The following is a 20814-nucleotide window of genomic DNA, read 5'->3' as shown; positions in this document are numbered from 1 at the left end:
TCCCAACAATCTCCCCTTTGCCTATCACTGCCACCGCCCCCCCCCCCCCCCCTCAACCCCAACCGCAAGTTTTTGTTCCTCTGACTGCCCCCATGTGCATCTCCACTTCTCTTTACTCTACCTTTTTGGTGTGGTGCTGTCGGCCACCTAAGTCCTACTGTTTGGAATTCCCTCACTAAATCTATCTATTTCCCTCGCTCTCTCTCTATCTCTATATATAATCAGGTTTATTAAAAGTAACATAAGCAGTAGCAGGAGACGATAAAGCAGCTTGCTGTATTTGTTTTAACAGAATTTCTAACTCGTGCTTCCTCCTTGGGTACAAAAGACACAACACTTAGCTAACTTGACGGCTGATATGAAACCTGGACTCGTGCATGGGGATTTTTAAATAGCCCAAGAAGCTTCACAAGACCAACTTCAGAGACCAACGGCACATGAGCTACAAACGGTGATGCAAATGAGCTGGAGGCACACACAGATATATCTTGAAACCTTTGAAGTTGAAAACTTCGATATAGGAAAACAAAGCAAGTCTTCCATAGTTGAACTAAGTTTATTGAATTGGTGCAGTGGTTTCCTAAATTCCACCCAAATATGATACCCCAGCTCATTTGCATGCGTTACCCAGCACTTTATCTTAATTTGCTTTATTACAAGACAAAGCATGCAGTCTGCATTAAGTGTCTTCTACTTGCTTTGCAATCAAAACATATTTGTATTGTCATAATGCCTTCAAAGTGACATTTTTAATACCAGACAGCTGTGTTATCTTCAATGTGTGTAAAAACAAGTTAGCAGTAGCAAACCAGCCTTTCCTCTCAAATAGATAATATATAGACTTATGGTTTGAATTGTGACAGAGCTCCTATTTGGCAGAGGGATCAGTTACTGGCAGCGTGTCTTTATCTTGTGTATATATAAATGTGGGTTATATGCAGACATGGTACTGTTATTGATATCCACTTATACAAATTTCCTTTTATAAAATATTTTTCGCTCTTTGCGTTTCTAAAGGTGTTTGAGAGAAGTAGAATTCCACATCTGGTCATATGTAGTTGTGCAGAGAATAGTGTGTAAAACCAGTGAGTTGAGTGGCCCAATATTTTCCCCCTCTTACCCCCGCCTCTTCACTGAGCTGACATTTTGGCCCTTCTTTGTGTTGCGCAACTGAGATTGGGTAAAATGTGGAGAATAATGGATGATCCTTCAGCATTATGATGATAAATGGTCACAGAGCCAAAGAAGGAGAGGTTAGGAAAAATGTCCAAAAGCTTGATTAAAAATGTGGGCTTTATTTTTAAAAAATCTCATGTTCTGATTTTCGGTGCTGACACAGGGGGCTCGATTTTAGCACCCGCGATCGGGTGCGTTCCTGGTGGGGGGGCTACGAAAATCGGGAATTCCCAGGGCGGGTCGGGAGCCCGGCTTCAACCCGCCCCATTTCCGGGTTCCCCAGTGACGCGCTGACATGCGCGCGCAGCCCCCGCATGTGGGACTCCTGCCGGCAATTAAAACCGGCGGGGTGCCACTTAAGGTATTTATTTAGGTATTTCAGGTCGTTTAGAGACCTGATTAACATGATATTTTAGGAGGGGTGGGATTTTGCAAACAACTCGGACTGTTTCCCGTTCTGGGGGAAACACTCCCAGTTCAAATGGACGTGTTGTAGCCATCAGCCTGTGGCAGCTGCAAAGGTCCATTTGACGGGTGGGGGGAAACCCTCACTCATTGCAGGAAGCCACTCTGTCACCTTGGACAAAGTTTGGCCTCCACCACCCTCCTCCTAACAATAAAATTCACCAACTTGCACACTTACCTCGGTTTCCAGACACATGTACCTACCTTGTGGACCCCCTCAGATGTGCATCTTCCGGATGGGGGCTGCCGTAGCTGCAGTCATGACCTCCTTGGAGGGCGAACAGCATCACCGGCCATGCCATCCACCTCTGACACGTGGAGCTCCACAACACAGTGCTGTGACACATCCACCTGCACAACAGGAGGGAGGGCAACCGCAGAGAGAGATGCGTCGCAGAGGGCACTACCCTCGCCACAGGGTCCACAGACCGAGGCTCAGCTTCCTGGACCTCTCTGAGCAGCAGTGCACACGGAGGCTCAGAGTCACTCAACATGTAGTCGTGGACATCTGCAGCCTCCTTCATGCCGAGCTGCTCCTGGCTGGCCCAAGCACCATTTTCTTACCTGTTGCTGTCAAAGTCACCACTGCCCTCAACAACTTCTCCTCTGCATCCTTCGAGGGTGCCACCAGGGACATCGCCGACATCTCTCAGTCGTCTGCACAAAAGAGCCCTGCAAATACACCTACACCCACTCTGCAGTGACACAATGGGTGGCATCAGTTGTGGGTCTTCATTGTGATCCTCAGGAAAGGGTATTATTGCACAAACCAGACAAGATTCGCAAAGACCTGGCAGTAGTGGTGCCAATATAGTATGTAATGTGAGTTGATCAGAAATTAAATACAAGTAAAAACCAAGACAAACCCTCAAACACCCTTGTGCATCCCCTTCATGCTCACGACACGTTTGCCTTACGCTTCCTCCTGCACATATGTGATGCATGCCCTGTGGCTGCAGCACAGGTAGTGGCAGGTTGAGTGAGGCTGACTGTGAAAGAGATGCATGAGAGGGTGAGTATGAGATAGAGCCATGAGATTGTATGAGGATTGGGTTGAGTGGTAGTGGTGGGATGAGTACTAGCGAGGTGAGTAAGTGCAGGTAAGATGAGGATGAGTTTTGAGTGGGTGTGAGGGGTGATGTGACAGAGTAGTGTTGGCTGTGCAGAAGGAGATGTGGGGTGGGTGCGGTGATGTGGCAGACGGAGTGTAGGGGAATGAGTAAGTGTACTCACTTTGGCTGACCTACTTAGGTCATTGCAGTGCCTCCTGCACTGTATGCAGGTGCACGATATGTTGGTGGTGCAGGTGACCTCCTCTGCCACCTCGAGCCAGGCCTTGGTGGCAGAGGCAGGCCGGTTCCTCCCGCCTGCCGGGGGGAAGATCTCTGTCCTCCCCCTCCTCCTCACCCCATGCAATAAGAGCTGGAGTGAGGCATCATTAACCTGGGAGCAGCCTTCCCCCTGGGCTGCTCCATGCTGTAATTTTTCCTATTTCTTGCAGCATCAGTCAGTGGAGGACTGCCCCTTTAAATAGAGCTCCTCCAGCTGACAGACCTTACTGTGCATGCGCAGTCCGCCCGCCGCGCAGATCAGCAGTGGGGAACCCGGAAGACCAGGTAAGTGGATCCAATCAGGCTGCGATTGGGCGTGAAGCAGACTGATTTCACTGGGCGCGTTACCAACGCGCCCAATCGACCCCCCGCCGCCATGGTAATATCGGGCCCAGGGTGTCTACATTTGTGAGAGGGATGCTGTTTCATTTGCATGCACCTGAAAAGCATTTCCTTTGATTTTTGTGAGGAACACACTTTAGTATCATCTCGTAACACCCTTTCCCCATTTGCCATGTCTCATTGAGTTTGTGGTGCTCTGCTAATGAAGTCATTATGTCTGTAACGTTTTAGATGGTGAACCTGACGTGATATTCCAGGTAGTGGCTCACCATACTTTATTTATTTTTCTCTCTTGCTCCTCCTTTGGGCTGCTCTGTCAAACATCTGGCTTGTTTCTATAAAAGTCAAACTGATTTCTGATTAACTAGTCGGTATTTAACCATCCTTGCTTTATGTTGTGAATTAAACATGATATCAGCAAAATAAGTGATTTTTCATGTGTAAGTGTTCATGGGCAATGTGACTGTGGGGACATCAAGGCCAAGCCTCATCCCATCTTCATCCAACATGCACACTTGCCAGCAGAGATTGTGAGTAGCACATGGGAGTAGGGACCCTTGCTGATTTTCCTCTCCCTAGTCCAGGGTTGTTGAAACCAATTTTAGTGACCCTACTTGGTCTCTGGCTGAGATTAAATCAGCAGAGACCAGAGATCAAACCTGACACCTTTTCTCTATCTTTAATAATGCTCGGCATGAGCACGATTCCAGAACTGGTAGGCAATGCATTGAGGACCTAAAAACATGGAGCAGCTGGGCTGCAAATGGCCCTGAGCCTGATTACATGTTCCATTGGTACCAGTCAAAGAATGGACAAATTCCAAAAGACACTTAAATTACTAAAGCCCCCTTTATACAGAAGCCGTCGTTTCGTGGCAGTCACCCAGGTACAATGATGCATCCATTTTAAAGCCACAGCCAAAGTTGCAGGTGCTTTAGAAATGCACCCATAGTTCCTCCAGATATGGCAGGTACATGCATCTTATTTATTATTCATCAACCAATATGACCATTTACTAAATTATTTGGTGAGTTAACATGCAAGTTGTTGTTCTGAAAATACACTCACTGATGTTTAATGAGCCAAATCCCTTGGCTCAAAATGTGCAAGGCAGAAACCAAAACAGTTCAATTTACTTTCTAGAGTGTGTTCGCCCAGAGAGTGCATGAATGTGAGTGAGGTGTGCATGCACACATGCACACCTGAGAGAGAAAAACAAAGCCATAAACTTAATATGGTCAGCAGCTTTATCCAAACTAACTGTAGAAAAGAGGTTGATTGGGCAGCAATTCAGTTGGTTTGCAAAAGAAAAAGAAATGCGCACACTAATTGAATTGGTTGGAGCATTCAGGCAAACCAGTGTTGTTTACCAAAGCTCCTTTTTAAGTGATCAATTGCATATAAAGGAAGTGAATGGTCTGATCAGCACAAAAAAATGATATTTATTGAAGCTTTAAAAGCTATGCCACTATCAGCCTCTAAATTATTATAGAGTTAATTATGGAACAGAATATGTCTCCAATGACACGTGTATATTTTAAAGATGTTTGAAAGGCACACCATCATATTGCCTTCTCAAATGTCTGTCGTGCAGTAATTACACAGCCTCTAATTGTGTCACACACACGTGTACTGGCTATTGGAACTGTAAATTCCTTTCACTAAAGGAACATACTTCAGACCTTTTTTCTTTTTTTAAAAAAGCCTTTTATAACAGCACTCTCAGACATTAGGTTCAGCTAATCATTGGCAGATTTGCAGCAGTGCACAGGAGCTGATTGAGCAGCAGGGAAGTGCAGTTTACTATCATTGAATTTTATCAGTATAAATAATGGATGAGGTGGTCGGGGAATATTAGCAGCACCACAATCATTTCAAATCCTTGTTGCCTCACACTCTTTCTGCCTTGACTCTGTTATTAAATCTCATCTTCGCCAAACTCCTCCCTTCCCCTCACCCGCAGGCCAATTAAAGCAGCTATTGCATTGTCAGAACTGTGAGCATTGGACAAATCTCAGGTGTGAGATTTTCAGTTGCAAGCTAGGAGGGTTGCTTCATAGCAAAAATGCAACTGTCATTAACAGATGCATCCATTGTGTAAGTTCAACAAATGAAAGGAGGAAAGAGGAATGTGCCCTCGCCTTCCTGTCTGCAGTTTTTTTTTGTTGAGTTATGTCCCCTTTTCTTAACCCCGTTCTTCATGCTTCCCCTCCCCATCCTTCTAACTTTTGATTATTGTGTTGCTGATCTGTTACATAAACCACAGGCAGAAAGCAAGTGACTTATTAAATTTTTCTACTCTCATCTCCTTTATCTTCATTTTCCTCTGTCTTTCGGTTTTCTCTCTTTCCCTTTACATTTTGCCACTTTCCCTTCATAGCCCACCTCGCAAATATGTTTTGAGTGTTCTCAAGATTAAGAGAAAGCAAGATAAATACTTGGATTATTAGCACATCTGGGTATAAGCTTGTAATCCTGAGACGAGAGACTCTTGTCAAATGTGTGTGTGTTGGTAGGTCTGTGCAAGGGCCTGAGAACATCGCTTCAGTCACAAAATGCTGCATCAGGGTGAAATAAATGTAATAATCATATGTGATGTCTTCCTATTAAAGGTACTTAGTCTGTACCTGCAGGGACATAAATACTTCTAATGGGCTTGTAGCACAGAACGGAAGCTTTGACCATCTCTTAGTACTACAGGCATGTTTTACATTCACAAGTCCTGTGTGTTGCAGTTCTGATGACAATAGGACTTTATAAATGAATCAAATTTATGGTCTTGTAATTTGTCATCTTTTACATCTCTAATTTTCAGGACAGCCTGGTCCCAATACCTGAGCTGCCAAAGGATCACTGATATTACCTTCTCTTAGAACACTGTAGCCCTGAGCTGGTTACCAGGAGGTGCTGGACACCTATCAGGTGTGACTCTCACCTCTAATTTTACCTTCCCTAAAGAAATGTTCCCAGCTAGTAATATATTTTTCCAGGGCCAGGTTGTCCTGGATTGGCACTTGGGTCAGTTTGAAGTTGCAGTACCTATTTATCTAACTGGAGCCACCGTGTGGTACAGGTGGCTGCTCCCTGTCATTGGTGAGAGTGGAGTGGCCTTGAGCTGATGGAACCTGAAATGACAGGCTTCTGCCAAGGTAGGAATTTTGAAGTGTATGTTTCAAGCCATTGTTATTACATAGACGTAGGACTATGCTTTGAACTAAAAGTACTCCTCTTCCCCCCCACCCCCCCCCCCCCCCAACCTAGAATTTCCTCCTCTAAAACAAAATCCTACTAACAAAAGGTGTCCACTTTTGTACTGATATATTGCAATAAATTGTTTGCTGGTTTGTAAGAAACAGCCAGCTAGTCCCACACTATTTGACTTGTAATTGTATCTCCCCTCCCCCATGAACAATCTTTTAGAAATAAAATTCCAGAGTGCATAATTGAACCATACAGATGAAAAGGTTCCAGGTTTGATCCCCAGTCTGTGCTGAGTTGGTTGGTTTTAACCAGGGCAGCAGTTGGGGTGCAACAATTTGCCTCCGTGTTCCTGGGCTAGGGAGAGGTTAAAAATCAGCCCAGATTTCTGCTTCTGAATGTTATCCACGACACCGACTGGAAAGTACACGTGGGGACATCAGCCCAGGTGCTGAATAGGATCAGAATCAGCTGTGATGCTCCATGCAGTCAAATAACCTGTTGACACCAAGTAGGCCAAGTACCAGAAGGCTGTTGACGCTTATACCCCATAGAGTCGGTGTTATCTGGAGAGAAAGGGCGAAAATTTGGGAGGGTAAAAATCCTGTTCACATTGGACTTAACAGGGTCCCACTGCATATATCTATGACTCCACATGGTTTTAATTATCTATAAACTCATAGAAGGGTTGGGCAAAGCAACGACAGGATTAGACATGGGACATTCGGTAAAGCTATATGGTTTGTTTTGATTAACAACAGTAAAAACTTGCATTTATGTAGCGCCTTTTAATGTAAAATGTCCCAAGGCGCTTCACAGGAGCATTATCAAACAAAATTTGACATGTACACAGTACTCCTTACACAGTGACCTTACACTCCCCATCTCACTTGATCTTCATTATCCACACAATGCCACGTGTAACTTCAGTGAGTCATTGTATGTACGTTGAGATTTGGTCTCTGTGACAACATACTGATTTTGCATCAACATTGCGCTCTTAATGAATAAAGCAAATTATGTCATCTCGTAAAATCAGTAAATACAAAACTTCAGTGGAAAATGCTTATGTTTTTTAATTTTGTACTCATTGAGGTGAAGAATGTTGGTGCTGGGGAATAGAACAGTTTCTAATTTTGGAACCCAGAATCAACCACACCCACATATGGTACTGTTAGATGCAGAATGAAGTTCCCTACTCTGTCCCAATATTATGCCTCAGTTACAATTTGAGAAGAGAATCGCTGTTGCACCAGTGTGACGTTTTTCCATTCCAGCCATTGCGTGGCATTTGAGTGAGGTCGCCAATTAGAGGTAAGTTTGTGCTTTGACCCTACTGGGAACTGGATTGTGACTGCCCAAACTCATTTCATGTAAGCAGCTTTCTTTTTACTATTCCATAAAACAGACTGAGGCTGTAGTTATAAATAACATCCTATCAATATGTCGTCACAGTGCAGCAGTCTTTAGAAGCTCCCACACGCTTTCTAAGTGAATTTTGCTTTGAAGAAGGAAATGCTGGTTTTATGATCCTGTAAATTTAAGACACAAGCTGATTTTTGCTTTCGCCGTGTAAACTAATCTTGGAAGCCTTCTAGGTTATTTACAAGATTTCGGCTTGGAAGTATCCGATTGTGGCTTATTGTATTTGATAGTAATACAATACACTATGTTCAGACAAAATAAATTCTGAGTCTAGTTTTATTCAGTACTGATGCCAACCTACTAAATTTGTCACAAAAATATTGGACATTATCATGGGCAGCGCTTACAATCCAGCAATAGATCCTGCAAATTCTACACTTACTGGGTGTAATTAAATTTGCTGCCTGAGTACTGCAGCTTTGCATTAAAATTTCCAGGGGGAGGAAGGATCAGAGACAGAGGAAGTGACGGGCAAATTTTGTCGAGTTTGTTGGGCCTTGCTTTGTGGAACACTGAGAATTGGTATTTGTTGGAGGTGTCGAACTGCAGTTTAGCGCCTGTAAAAACGAACACTCACCACGTGCCATCAGAAAGATGTTTCACCAGTTGGAGGTGGAGAACTTCAGCAGCGGATCTGCAGCCCAATCGTGGTAGGCGCCAATCCCTAGATATCAGTGCATGTTCATACCCAACTGACAGGAAATGTGTTCTGGTAGCTGGTGTCTCAAGAGTTTCTTCACCAGCTATATGATGGATATCTACCTTTAGCATCTAGAAGGATCTACACAAAACAGTCTTCCTTGTGCCAGTCACCTTGATGTATTAGACATCCAATTCTAATGTTGCATACTTGGTTTAATCATCGCCAACTGCTTAATCAGGGTCCTTATGAGGAGCTTTGCCGAAAAGTTCTGCCAGCATTGAGATTCACTCCTCCTCCAAGATACTGTGTGTCAGATTGGTGTAGCCTGGAGCCTGCCATTCCCATTTGTACGATAAGTCCATTCCAGAGCATGTTGCAGAAACTCTCATCGGTTGAAGGAAGCTCTTCCATTTTATATCTAGGAGAGCTATTTGGATACGTCTTCGACGTTGCAAGCTTAACCTGCAACAGAGTTTTGCAGTTACTGGAAAAAAATCACCGCGCCCTTAATGCTTTCTCGGCACACTCCCAATCCACTGTTTCCAAGCAGAAATTGGCATCCTTTCGGACCCCTCCCCCAAGTAACAATATAAATCAACAATTTGGAAAGATGCCCCATATCTTCCAATCAATACATTTCAAAATCCCCTCTTTAGTTGTGCAAAAACATAATGCCCCATTTGGTGACACCTAACAATCTCTCAATAACATAAAACTGGCATAGTCAAATTCTCAAAGTAACTTCTGACATCCCATGGGAATGACATGACTCACGTGTATATAGGTCTTGTGTGCCGTATACGGTCGATTAATTTTTTTTAATTAAAAAAAAATAGCCTATACCCAACTATTTTGCTGTGGTTAAATTGACAACAGGGTAGGCATTGTATCTCGTAACAACGAGCCTTACGCCACTACAAGCTGAAAGTCAACTAACACCGAAGGAGAATCCCCTTAGCTATTCTGGTCATGCTATAATTAGCCAGTGCAGAATTGTAGATGATAAATTAAAATAAACTAATTAGTCCACACTGTTTTTGAAACGTGCTTTGACCTCTCCACACCTTCAGGCTGCCTGAATTGTAAGATTCTTGCAGGCACTGCAACAGCATGCTTGACAAACACAGACACTAAAGCACCTGATGAAATATTAATTTGCATTTAATCACTGGCCTTTCTAATATATATGGAAAGAGTTGTTTTGAAGTAATTAAATTTTGTACCTTGATCTGCACCCTGGGCAACAGAACAAGGAAAATACAGGGAAAAAAATGGGAAAAATAAATTCTTATTGTAGACAGTCTGGTTCAGTAATGCAGCATTGGACAACATGCCCCTGGACTGCTATTGAAGGTTGCCTCTTACTTACCAAGTAAGTTTGTCAATTGGACAGATTAAAGCTGTGTTATTATTGGTGTAGTTAAATTCAGGTTTCAGGAGTTTGGTGTGCATGAGCTGGCTCCTTGTGATTTATACTGTTCAATCTTACTTTCTTATCCCTGAAACTTGAATCACAAAAATCTGGGTCTACAAGTCAGGGTGTTGGATTTAACAGTGTAAAAACCAGGTACCAGCTCGTGTACATAATAGTGCATCACTCCTATTGATGGTTTTCACTGCTACCCTTATTATACAAGAACTCTGCACAGCAGCTGTGCACTCCCAGGAAAATCATTAGCAGGAGTGATGTACTATTCTGTACACCAGCAGCATTACCAGCATTAATATAGTGTGCTTGTTCTGTATATTTGTATACAGATGCCAGAAGTGGGACAGTCAATAAAGAAAGATTCCATGGAACTAATCGAAGAGGAGCAGGGAGTTCTCCAGTTGTTATAACCAGCATTCATTGCTCAACCAACTGTATCATAAACAGGTTAATTAGTCGTTAATCTCGTTGCTATTTGTGGGCTCTTGCTGTGCATAAACTGGCTGTTACGTTTGTCTATGTAACAATTGTACTTCAAATTAATTCACTGTTTCTGAAGTGCTTTGAGACATTTTAGAGAAATGTTAACATTGTAGTTAAGGCGGAGGAGTGTGAAATATTGGATGGGATAAACATAGTGAGAGGAAATATTAAGGTATCCCAGGCTGTTAAGAGAAGCAAGGGAGGAAATAGCGGAGGCCCTGACCATTATTTCCCCATCCTCTCTGGCTACAGGTGTGGTACTGAAGGATTCCTAACATTTTATCATTGTTTAAAAAGGGAGAAGTGGATAGACTGAGTAATTACAGGCCAGTCAGCTTACCTTGGTGGTCGGCAAATTATTGGAAAAAATTCTGAGGGACAGTATTAATCATCATTTAGAAAGGCATGGATTTGTTAAGGGAAGATTGTGTCTGACTAACTTGATTGAATTTTTTGAGGAGGTAACAAGGAGGTTTGATGAGGGGTAGTGCGTTTGATGTAGTCTACACGGATTTTAGCAAGGCTTTTGACAAGGTTCCACATGGCAGACTGGTCTGAAAAGTAAAAGCCCATGGGATCCAAGGGAAAGTGGCTAGTTGGATCCAGAATTGGGTCTGGCAGAAAGCAAAGGTTAATGGTTGGGTGTTTTTGTGGCTGGAAAGCTTTTCCCAGTGGGGTTCCGCAGGGCTCAGTACGAGGTCCATTGCTTTTTGTGGTGTACATCAATGATTTAGACTTAAATGTAGGGGCCATGATTAAGACGTTTGCAAATGTTGGCCGTGTGGTTGATCGTGAGGAGGAAAGCTGTAGACTGCAGGAAGATATCAATGGACTGGTCAGGTGGGCAGAAAAGTGGCAAATGGAATTCAATCCGGAGAAGTGTGAGGTAATGCATTTGGGGAGGGCAAACAAGGCAAGGGAATACATAATAAATGGGAGGATACTGAGAAGTGTAGAGGAACAGAAGGACCTTGGAGTGCATGTCCACAGATCCCTGAAGGTAGCAGGACAAGTAGATAAGGTGGTTAAAAAGGCATACGGGATACTTTCCTTTATTAACCGAAGCATAGAATATAAGAGCAGGGAGGTTATGCTAGAACTGTATAAAACACTAGTTAAGCTACAGCTGGAGTACTGCATAAAGTTCTGGTCACCACATTACAGGAAAGATGTAATTGCACTAGAGAGGGTACAGAGGAGATTTACGAGGATGTTGCCAGGACTGGAGAATTTTAGTTATGAGAAGATTGGATAGGCTGGGGCTGTTTTCCTTGGAACAGAGGAGGCTGAGGGGAGATTTAATTGAGGTGTATAAAATTATGAGTGACCTAGATAGTGAATAGGAAGGACCTGTTTCCCTTAGCAGAGAGGTCAAAAACCAGAGGACATTGATTTAAAGTAATTGATAAAAGGATTAGAGGGGACTTGAGAAATTTTTTCACCCAGAGGGTGGTGGTGGTCTGGAACTCACCGCCTGATGGGGCGGTAGAGACAGAAACCCTCAACTCATTTAAAAAGTACTTGGACATGCACTAGAAGTGCCGCAACCTACAAGGCTACGGACCAAGAGCTGGAAAGTGGAATTTAGCTGGATGGCTCTTTCTCGACCGGCACAGACACGATGGGCCGAATGGTTGCCTCCTATGCTGTAAATTTCTCTGATTCTTCACTGATTCAATGATGAGGTGTTATATAACTGCAATTTTTTTCTTCAGTTAACCTCAAGAAGTGAGATTTATGATTTTAAAAGAATGAACCCAATTGCAAAACTTCTTAAACATGTGCAGTGATATCCACTTTTGAGAATGAAATACATTGGCAGATCAAGGTATCATTGTAGAAATGTCTGTCAAACTCTTTGGTCCCAAGGAAGAACTGATGGTAGTTACAGTGAATTCCAGGAACCTGGGATTATCCCACTGTGCTGATTGAGGAAGAATGGTACCAAGAAGTAGCAGTGTGAAAAATCTTCAAAAAGGGAAAATACAAAAGTTATGTAGCAAGACTGGGGCAAATGCTCTCATATTCCTTCCTGTAGAGTCGAGACTTTTCAAAAACTTTAAAAGCACGATTCAGTGATTCTTTTTAATTTAAAATATTTTTTCTTTTTTTCTGCTCCTGTCTCCCTGGATCATCCATCATCGCTGACCGAGAGGGTGTTACACCTCCTTCCAGACCTCAGTTTATCCTCTGCTGTTAGGAAATGGACCAGAGTGGCATTGGAGTGCCTGTCTCACTCAATTTTTTTTCCTTTCTTTTCTTTTCCCTCGGCACTTCCCCAACAACACACAGCTGAAAACGGAGCAACATATGGTTTTGAAAATATCCCTTCGTTCCTTGCTGCGGCATGTTGGAATCTATTGTGGCACTGTGCCACGTGAGCTTGTGTAACTCTGTATGCATACATATTCAATGTAGACATTGCTCTTGGGACTGTCCAAACCGATGTTCAGAAGACTCGTCTGTTGTTTTTGATCTTGTAAATGAGCTGCTCTGCAAGCAATAGTGAGCTTACCTTATTCAAATTTTGAATTTAAAAGTCCCATAATTACATTTCTCAAAGTCCAAGGTTATTTCGCTGGTTGCTGAATCAAAGAAGGCTATCCATCAGACTGTTACGGGCATGCACAGAGTTAGCACGACAGGATTTCAAGTATATTGTTTCTCTCTTCTTCCTCTACTCCCCACTCCTCAAATTGGACTGCCAGTGACTCAGACATACAAGTATAGCTACAGACCTTCCCACCCTTATCCAGAATTAATGTACAGCGACCTTCTAAATACTGCCAATGGACATGATCAACTGAACTAGCATCATTTTTTTTGTGTTCCAGTTATAGAGGTAACAATACCCACCAGGATTGAGAAAAAAACTTCTTGTGCAACAAACAAAATAGCACCATCTGGAGAAGAGACTTATTGGGGGTGATTTTAGGAGGCAATTGGGGGTGCATCGGGGGCGGGAGGGGGGGCTCCGAAAATCGCGCAAATCCTGTTCGGGTTTGGAAGCCGCTGGCTTCCGAATTTCCCAGGGACCCACCTGTGTGCGTGCGGGTGACCGAAACCGGAAGTTGAAGTTAAAGAGGAAAATTTACCTCACTGAGGTACTTAAGGCACTTTACAATCACTTTATCTGTCACAGGTAACGATTTTTAACTTACCTGGGCGGCTTGCCCACCGCTCCTGATTCACGCCTAGTTTCACCAGGCATGAAGGGCCGGATCAGGGAACAAGAAACAAAATAAATTAAATTTTAAAAATGCAATGAACTGAAGACACTAAATGCACCTACCTTTTGAAACCTGCTCCACTGTCCGATGTCTCCCGCTCTGATGTCCCCCTCTTTGTCCACCTAATGTCCCTCCGATCTCCCCCTCCTGATCTTCCCCCAATCTCCCCCTCCTGATCTCTTTTTCCCTCCCCCACCCGATCTTCCAGTCCAGCGCCGGATGACGTCTCGCTCTCTTTCCCCCCCCCCCCCCCCCCCCCCCACCTGCGTTGACAGGCTGGCTGCCATCAGGAGCTGCAATCAGGCCAACTGCTGGGCGGGAAACCCAGAGAGCACATTAACCACTATCGATCAACGTGCGATCGCGTCAGAAATGGTAAATTTGGTTCATGCGGGTTTGCCACGCGTCCAATTGTGCGCGCCCCCCCCCCCCCCCACCCACCCTGCTGCCATCCCGCCTCCCCACTAATATCGGGGCCATTGTCCCTCTTGTGCACAACCTGATGGATCCAAATCCAAAATTATCTAGCTTTTATCAAATAATGCAATTTGGCACAACTCAATCTTTGAAACCAGCTTTTGTTATTTTAAGTAAATAATTTTTATAGATGCAGTTTTTTTTTTGAAAGTCTTTAATCTTTCTTCAACAGAATCTGTACAAGTTGTTTAAAGGGGAAATGTTTCTGAATTGTAGTTTTATAGTCAAACTGCAGCTTTTTATTCATTGAAGCAAAGTTTAAGAAAACCAAAATGCCACATGGAAGTTTTAGTTTAACATTTAGGCCCTCAAAATCCATGGGAACAGTCAACGAGGAAGGGGTAGGTCGTTTTCCGATGTAAGTGCCAAGATTTGCCCATTTGGAGCCTCCACCGTAACCCCACTAAACTTTCTGAAGTCTGGGTTAGTCCTGTGATTTAAATGCTTTTGGGGGGGGGTCTAGGGCCATATTTGAAGTACTCCCTCTTCCAAAGAGACAGCAAATTCTAGCCAGAGTCCTGGGCCAGGTGACCAAATCTTCAGGCATCCAGGTCTCTATCCCAGCATAGATCCGTGTGCTGGGAGGTATGTCTGGACTGACTAGATGTATCCATGTTGACCCCATGCCAGGTTCCTTTTAAGGGCCGGAGAGTAGGAACATCTCTTATGACAATGGCCTTGTAGCCACATGGCTCCACCACACATTCTGGAACATTTGCCGCTATGCATGACCAGGCCCTGGCCAAGTTTCTGGCGATTCCAGTGTATTCACGCTGAAGTTACAGCCAGAACACGGTGTTGAAATCAAGACACCTCTCTCCATCACCAACTTCAAATCGTTCTTTCCCAGGATCTCAAAACCGTGGGACTCTACCTCATTGTCTTCTCTTCCTGCGTAAATCTACAAGCTTTTAAAAGCCAAGCTCTGTATTACCTAACCACTACCTCCTTATTTATCTTGTTTCCTCAGTCTTGGTGGTATCCTGCATTATGGGTCTTGGTCCTTTATCCAAGTTCCTCAATTTTAAAGAAATGCTTTTGCCCTGCAGCCATAGCAGTCAGTGATTTAAGGAAAGTCAAATTAGAACAGAGATTCAAACTGTCAGACAGATTCACGAGCGCATCAGAGGTTTAAAATAAAAACGCAAGAGGAGGAGTTTTTGCTGCACTGATCTTGTGCCAGGTCCATCAGATATTTCTCCAGAGGTCTGAGATGTCGTTTCCTGCTGCCAGATAGACAGGGATAATTGTTTTAAGTCTGATTAGTAGAGTGAAACATCCCGTTGACAAACATTTATTTTAAGGATTGGCCTGTTTATGTTCGATGCTTTTAATCACCAATGACATGTTATGTGATTGCAACGCAGGCACACTGTCCTCCTCCCACCTTTTTCCTGCCTTCAGTAATGTCAACCATTTCCTCCTCCTTGAATGTGTCTCCTCCACAGTCCAACTCTTTGGCATTGCTCTCTCCTGTTTACAGTCTTACCTGTCGCACCGGATGAATATATCACCTCAAATGGTTTATCCTTCTGTGCCAATATGGTTGCTTCTGGTATACGCCATGCTTCCATCGTTCACCACCCCCTCGTCTTCGTTTACACAATATCCCTTGCTGATGTTATCTGGAACAGGGTCAGCTTTCTCATGTATGCCGGTCACACTTCGCTCGATCTCGTGACCTCCTTCATTGGTCCCCTATAATTTTTGTAGATCTGTTTTCTGGTAAAGGAAGCACATTTTTTGAGCACTGAATGATTTTAGCCTACCCATGCAAGCTTCAAAATGTAATGTTGAATCTGCTGGTATCGATGGTGTTCTCATTTCATGTTTGTGAATGACAGCCAGATGTGCAGATGCCATCGAGACTGCCAAATTAATAGATTCAGCATTTTGCTTTGAAAGATGTGCAATTGTTTCCTAAATTAGAAGTGCCTGCATGGATCTGAATGTATTTGGGGATTATTTGAAAGCTTGCAGACCTTTTTGGGGTGGTGGTCAGTACTTAAAATTAAATAGAGCAGCAACTTGAACTGGTTACTGCCCATCCCTAATTGATGTGTAAATCAAAATTGGATTTGTGCAAATTTTTTCCAATATTGATGCTTACCTTAAGGGCCAATCATCTGTGCTACAGCACTAAAAAATCCATTTCATTCACTTGTCTGAAGCAGAGTTTAGTCATGCCATATTGATTCATATTTCAATGCATTTCTATCCCTGCTTTCACACCATTACCTCTGTATTTCTAAGTTTTTAGGGTGTTAGTGTTTCCCTCTCTCTCCTCCAGGTCAATAGGTTATGCGTTTAAGCCTCACTCCAGAACCAGAGCATATAATGCAGGCTGACACCTCAGTGCAGAACTAGGGAGTGCTACGTTATCGGTGGTTTTATCTTTCTAATGAGGTTTATCTTCCTCGTCTAACAGTTCAGGGGGGATGTTAAAGATTCAGCCACTATTGAAGAACAAGGAGTTACCTAGATATGGCCAATATTCCTCTTTCAACCAGCAACACCAAATTGATCATTCATCTCATTGTGGGAGCTTGCTGTGCCCTGTTTGCCTATATACCAACCGTCAATGCACACCAATCTAATTCTTTGTATGTGAAATGCTTTGAGGCATTTCTGAGACACATTTGGTGCTATATAAATGCAACTACTTACTACTGAAACATCAGTTACAAACCAATCTTCAGATGCAGAGATTTGAGTGTTACTAACTGCATCATCAACAAAGGCCTTCAATCTGTTTCATTGGACAGAGAATGTATGTAAAATAAAGTAAGTGAAATATAGAAGGGGAGAGATGGATAAATTATTTGAGTAGGACAAGGGGACATTGGTTCAAACTAGTAAAAGGCAACTTTAGGACTGAAATCAGGAAGTTCTTCACACACAGCGATCAACACTTGGAATGGACTAAATCAAAAGCAAAATACTGCGGATGCTGGAAATCTGAACTAAAAACCGAAAATGCTGGAAAAGCTCAGCAAGTCAGGATCTGTGGAGAAAGAAACGGAGTTAGCATTTCAGGTCGAACTGATGAAAGGTCTTTGACCTAAAACGTTGACTCTGTTTCTTTCTCCACAGATGCTGCCTGACTTGCTGAGTATTTCCAGCATTTTCTGTTTTTACTTGGAATGGACTGCTGGCAGAGTGAAAGTGAAAACCCTGAATGCTTTTAAGAATCAATTGGATGCAGCAGCTGGGGGGTCTGTGGGGTTCCTCTGGATGGATGAACTAAGATGGGGTGAATGGTCTTCTCATCTGTAATTACCTTGTGTTCTAATAGTGCTAAACTTATGATTTAAAGGAGAACGTAACCTTCTACAATCACTAATTTGTGTATTTTTTAATGCATTTTTTTCCTTCCAATTATGTCTTCTCTGCTGGGGTACGGTTACGTGGGTGCCAGGCGCCAGTGTATTGTCCATCTGGCCATTCTTCATGTGTGAGTCTACACAGTGAGCATCAGCAACCTATATAGCTCACAAATTGTCCTGATTCTGTTCTCTACCAGTTCCACATGTGCAGGAATCACTGGGTAGCAATCAGAAGTAGGAACTAGACCCATGTCTGTCCATCCACCCCACCCCCGCAGTCAAGGGTGCTGATGCCAGTTCCAGCACTTTGACTGCTATGTTGATGACTCAGCATAGGTCCATGGTCTGTATCATTTCGAAGGGAAAAAACATGCAAGACAATGGATGTCTAACACATTTACTGGGCTTCTCCTCAAAGTTGCAAATCTCCATCTCAGCCAGTTGTGTAGAGCAGATCCCAAACAAAGCTTCCAGTCTGCAGAATGGGAAGAGGAAGTTGAAAGAGGGGCTCGACTTTTGCTGGTCCCATGGAGACCTACCACAACAAAGATTTTCTTCCCCCGCCCCCACAAAACTCCAGAGGCAAGATAAAATGAACCAACCTGTTTGCAAAGATCTGAGAGGACTGCAGTCCTTTTCCTGAACCAGGGGAATGGTGCTTGGAGTCTTAGAGGAGGGAAAAATAGAGAGCAGAAATTATATATTTATTTTTAAAATATAAGCTTTGTTTCAAGCTCTTCAGATTTTGTAGAAATCAAATTAAAAATTAACCACTGACCAATCTATTAATGCACCATTAAAGACAGAGGAAATTGATTTTACCATTAATACCCCATTGATGGGAAGCTTTTAATCTTGCATTAGTGCCCCATTGAAGTAGCACAGGTTGACCCTGTGGAAGGGCCATCCCCATTGAAGGGTCAGGTTGAAAATCTGACTCCTGCATAGCTGCAAATTCAATTGTCATCAGTCCTACTGCCTTGATGTTCTTTGAAGTATCTTATAACAAAAATGATTCAGAAATTGGTGAATACCATTGTAGAGATAATTTGTTGCATAGGCAGAATTAAAGGTTGAAGTCAATTAAATATTCCTAGGAATGTCCAGCTGTTTTAAGAAAATTGTATTTATGTGAAAAACAAACCCTTGAAAAATGAGCTAGGATTTCTGTTCTTCTGTAAGTTGAGGACAAACAGTCCACGCTCACTCATGAGAATCACCAATTTTAATGTGCTACTGAGGTTTCTGTGTTTAAATCATGCTGTGGTTCTGCTGTAGCAGAACATCCTTCTCTGATATATGCCCACTCAGCTAGCCAGGGGCAAGGCATTTTTGCTGAAAATGTAATAACTGGGCATGTCTGCCTTGAACATGGCATTATAAGTAAGTGAAAGGATGTGCTTTGGACAGTTGGCTGACAGCAAACTTGCACCATGCAGCGAGTGTGATCGGTAACTTCTCTCCTGCGACCATATACAGCTTACACTGCAAATCAGGAGGAGGTGATCTGTTTAAAATCACTTTTTTTTTAAAGAAAAAGCCATGTTTTGCAGTTCATTTAGTCTGATGCAGTAACATGTTTTTCTGTCGCTAGATGTGACCAGATGGATTACTGGGTGGTGCAATGGATTAGACACTGGGCTTTCACCTCAGACCTGGGTTGAAATATAGCCCAAACCGATGGGATGATGGTCTCCTTTGTCTCTTGGCTGTGAGGTCCAATGTGAAATGAACATAGGCATCTGAAATCCACTTCTTGGTGTCTATAAAACACAAAAATGGTCCAAGTTTAGTATCAATAGGTACCAAATTACAATCTTTATAGGTCGATTTTTACTCCAGGCAGAATCAAGGGCATGGGACCAAAGTGAAATTTTAACTCCCAGGCCCTATTTACATGCCTCGCCTCTGACTCATGTCCAAAGCCAGCAGGAATGACGTCACTGCCAGTGGGTGTGAGCCAAAAATGGTGGGTGGGGACGGGGAGGGATAAAGAGAGAGGTCAGGCCGCCACTGGGGCCCCACGTGAAATGGTCCCCTGTAAGGTAAGTATGGATTGGGGGGTTGATAAGTCTGCGATTGGGGGAGGGAGAGGGAAGCCCGGGGCTGACAAGGCCCAAGGTTTCCTCGTGGGGCCAGGAGGAGCCCACCTTCTGGTCTGTTCAGCATTAATATTACTTATCTTGAGTTCACACAATTTTTTTTAAGAACGTGTGACAAGCTTGGTTAGGCAATACCTCTTCCCCCTACTCCACCAGAGCCTCCAGCCACCCTATCCCCAAACTCCAGAATTTCCTTCCTAAGTTTGCTACCTCTTCATTCCTTCAAAATGTCTCTTCAAAACTGAGCCCTCTGATCATGCCTGTGGTTATCCTTGAAGTACTTTCTGCTTGTTCGCTGCTCCTTCTGTAAAATGCTGATTTTGTTTGTCCTTGGGATGTGGGTAACGCTGTCAGCACTGCATTTATTGCCCATTGCTAGTTGCCCTGAGAAGGGGTTGGTGATTCTCCTCCTTCACCTGGTGCAGGCCTTGTGCTGATGGTGCACCTACAATGATGTTTAGGTATGAAATTGGCCTTGAATAGTCACAATCATTTTTTTTGTATCAGGTATGATTCCAGCCACTGGAAGGTTTTCCCCTCAACTCCCATTGTCCTAATTTAGGGAGAGCACCTTGGTACCATATGCGATCAAATACTGCCTTGATGTGCAGGGCAGTTACTCTTGACTAGAGGGTACTGCGCAAGTGCAAGTTGTTAATACTCCAAGGAACAATCTACTTATTTTTGAGCACTTGTATGAAAATACAGCTCTAAGTGTGCTTTTAGATGGGAGCTCACTAATGAGGCATCTAATAATCCAGTTCCGGCTATCAACTTTATTGCATTTCTAAGCCTTAATGTGGAGTTGTATACTGAGTTGCGAATCTTAGATATGCCACTGTATGCATGATGATCACGTTATTTGGTTGTGTTCATATGCACAAAAGTCATATTAAAAACACATATTGCTGTGTCATGGAAAAGTGAGTGTCCATGTCCATAATTCCTCATATTGTTGAAGTTCCATGAAAGAAGAGGGAAAAATCATCCAGTGAGTCACCTTTGTGTATTTTCTTGAGGTTGGTTACAAAGTAACATTAGCAGAGCCATGAATATTAGTTGTCCATTTATTCCATCGGGTCTAGGAAAGAAAATAAATAAAATAGGGGAAGCTATGGCATATATCTGCATATAAAGCGACACGTGTACAAGACAGTGGAAGTGCTGAATAAAAACCTGTGACCACA

The 20814-nt window shown here is 43.2% G+C and overlaps 1 protein-coding gene and 1 long non-coding RNA gene across 4 annotated transcripts in view; one reads left to right on the top strand and one right to left on the bottom strand.

Moving 5' to 3' along the window:
- syt7a (synaptotagmin VIIa) overlaps positions 1-20814 on the top strand; it is a 700876-nt gene that overhangs the window by 165504 nt on the left and 514558 nt on the right. The window lies entirely within an intron of this gene.
- The window catches only part of LOC137327690 (uncharacterized), a 42600-nt gene continuing 29106 nt past the window's right edge, over positions 7321-20814 (bottom strand). For 2 of the 3 annotated variants that reach the window (XR_010964514.1, XR_010964512.1), the window contains exons 2-6: positions 20628-20708; positions 19174-19288; positions 18128-18191; positions 15689-15921; positions 7321-9042 (exon numbers count right to left, since the gene is read on the bottom strand). This is a non-coding gene — a long non-coding RNA (uncharacterized lncRNA). Of the gene's footprint in view, positions 9043-15688; positions 15922-18127; positions 18192-19173; positions 19289-19837; positions 20709-20814 lie in introns of all 3 variants that reach the window. The other variant, XR_010964513.1, reaches the window with a different exon arrangement.

The sequence above is a fragment of the Heptranchias perlo genome, chromosome 12, assembly GCF_035084215.1.
Source record: "Heptranchias perlo isolate sHepPer1 chromosome 12, sHepPer1.hap1, whole genome shotgun sequence".
NCBI classification, from domain to species: domain Eukaryota; kingdom Metazoa; phylum Chordata; class Chondrichthyes; order Hexanchiformes; family Hexanchidae; genus Heptranchias; species Heptranchias perlo.
Note: the sequence above shows the minus strand (reverse complement) of the source record. Positions and strands in the feature narration are given on the sequence as shown.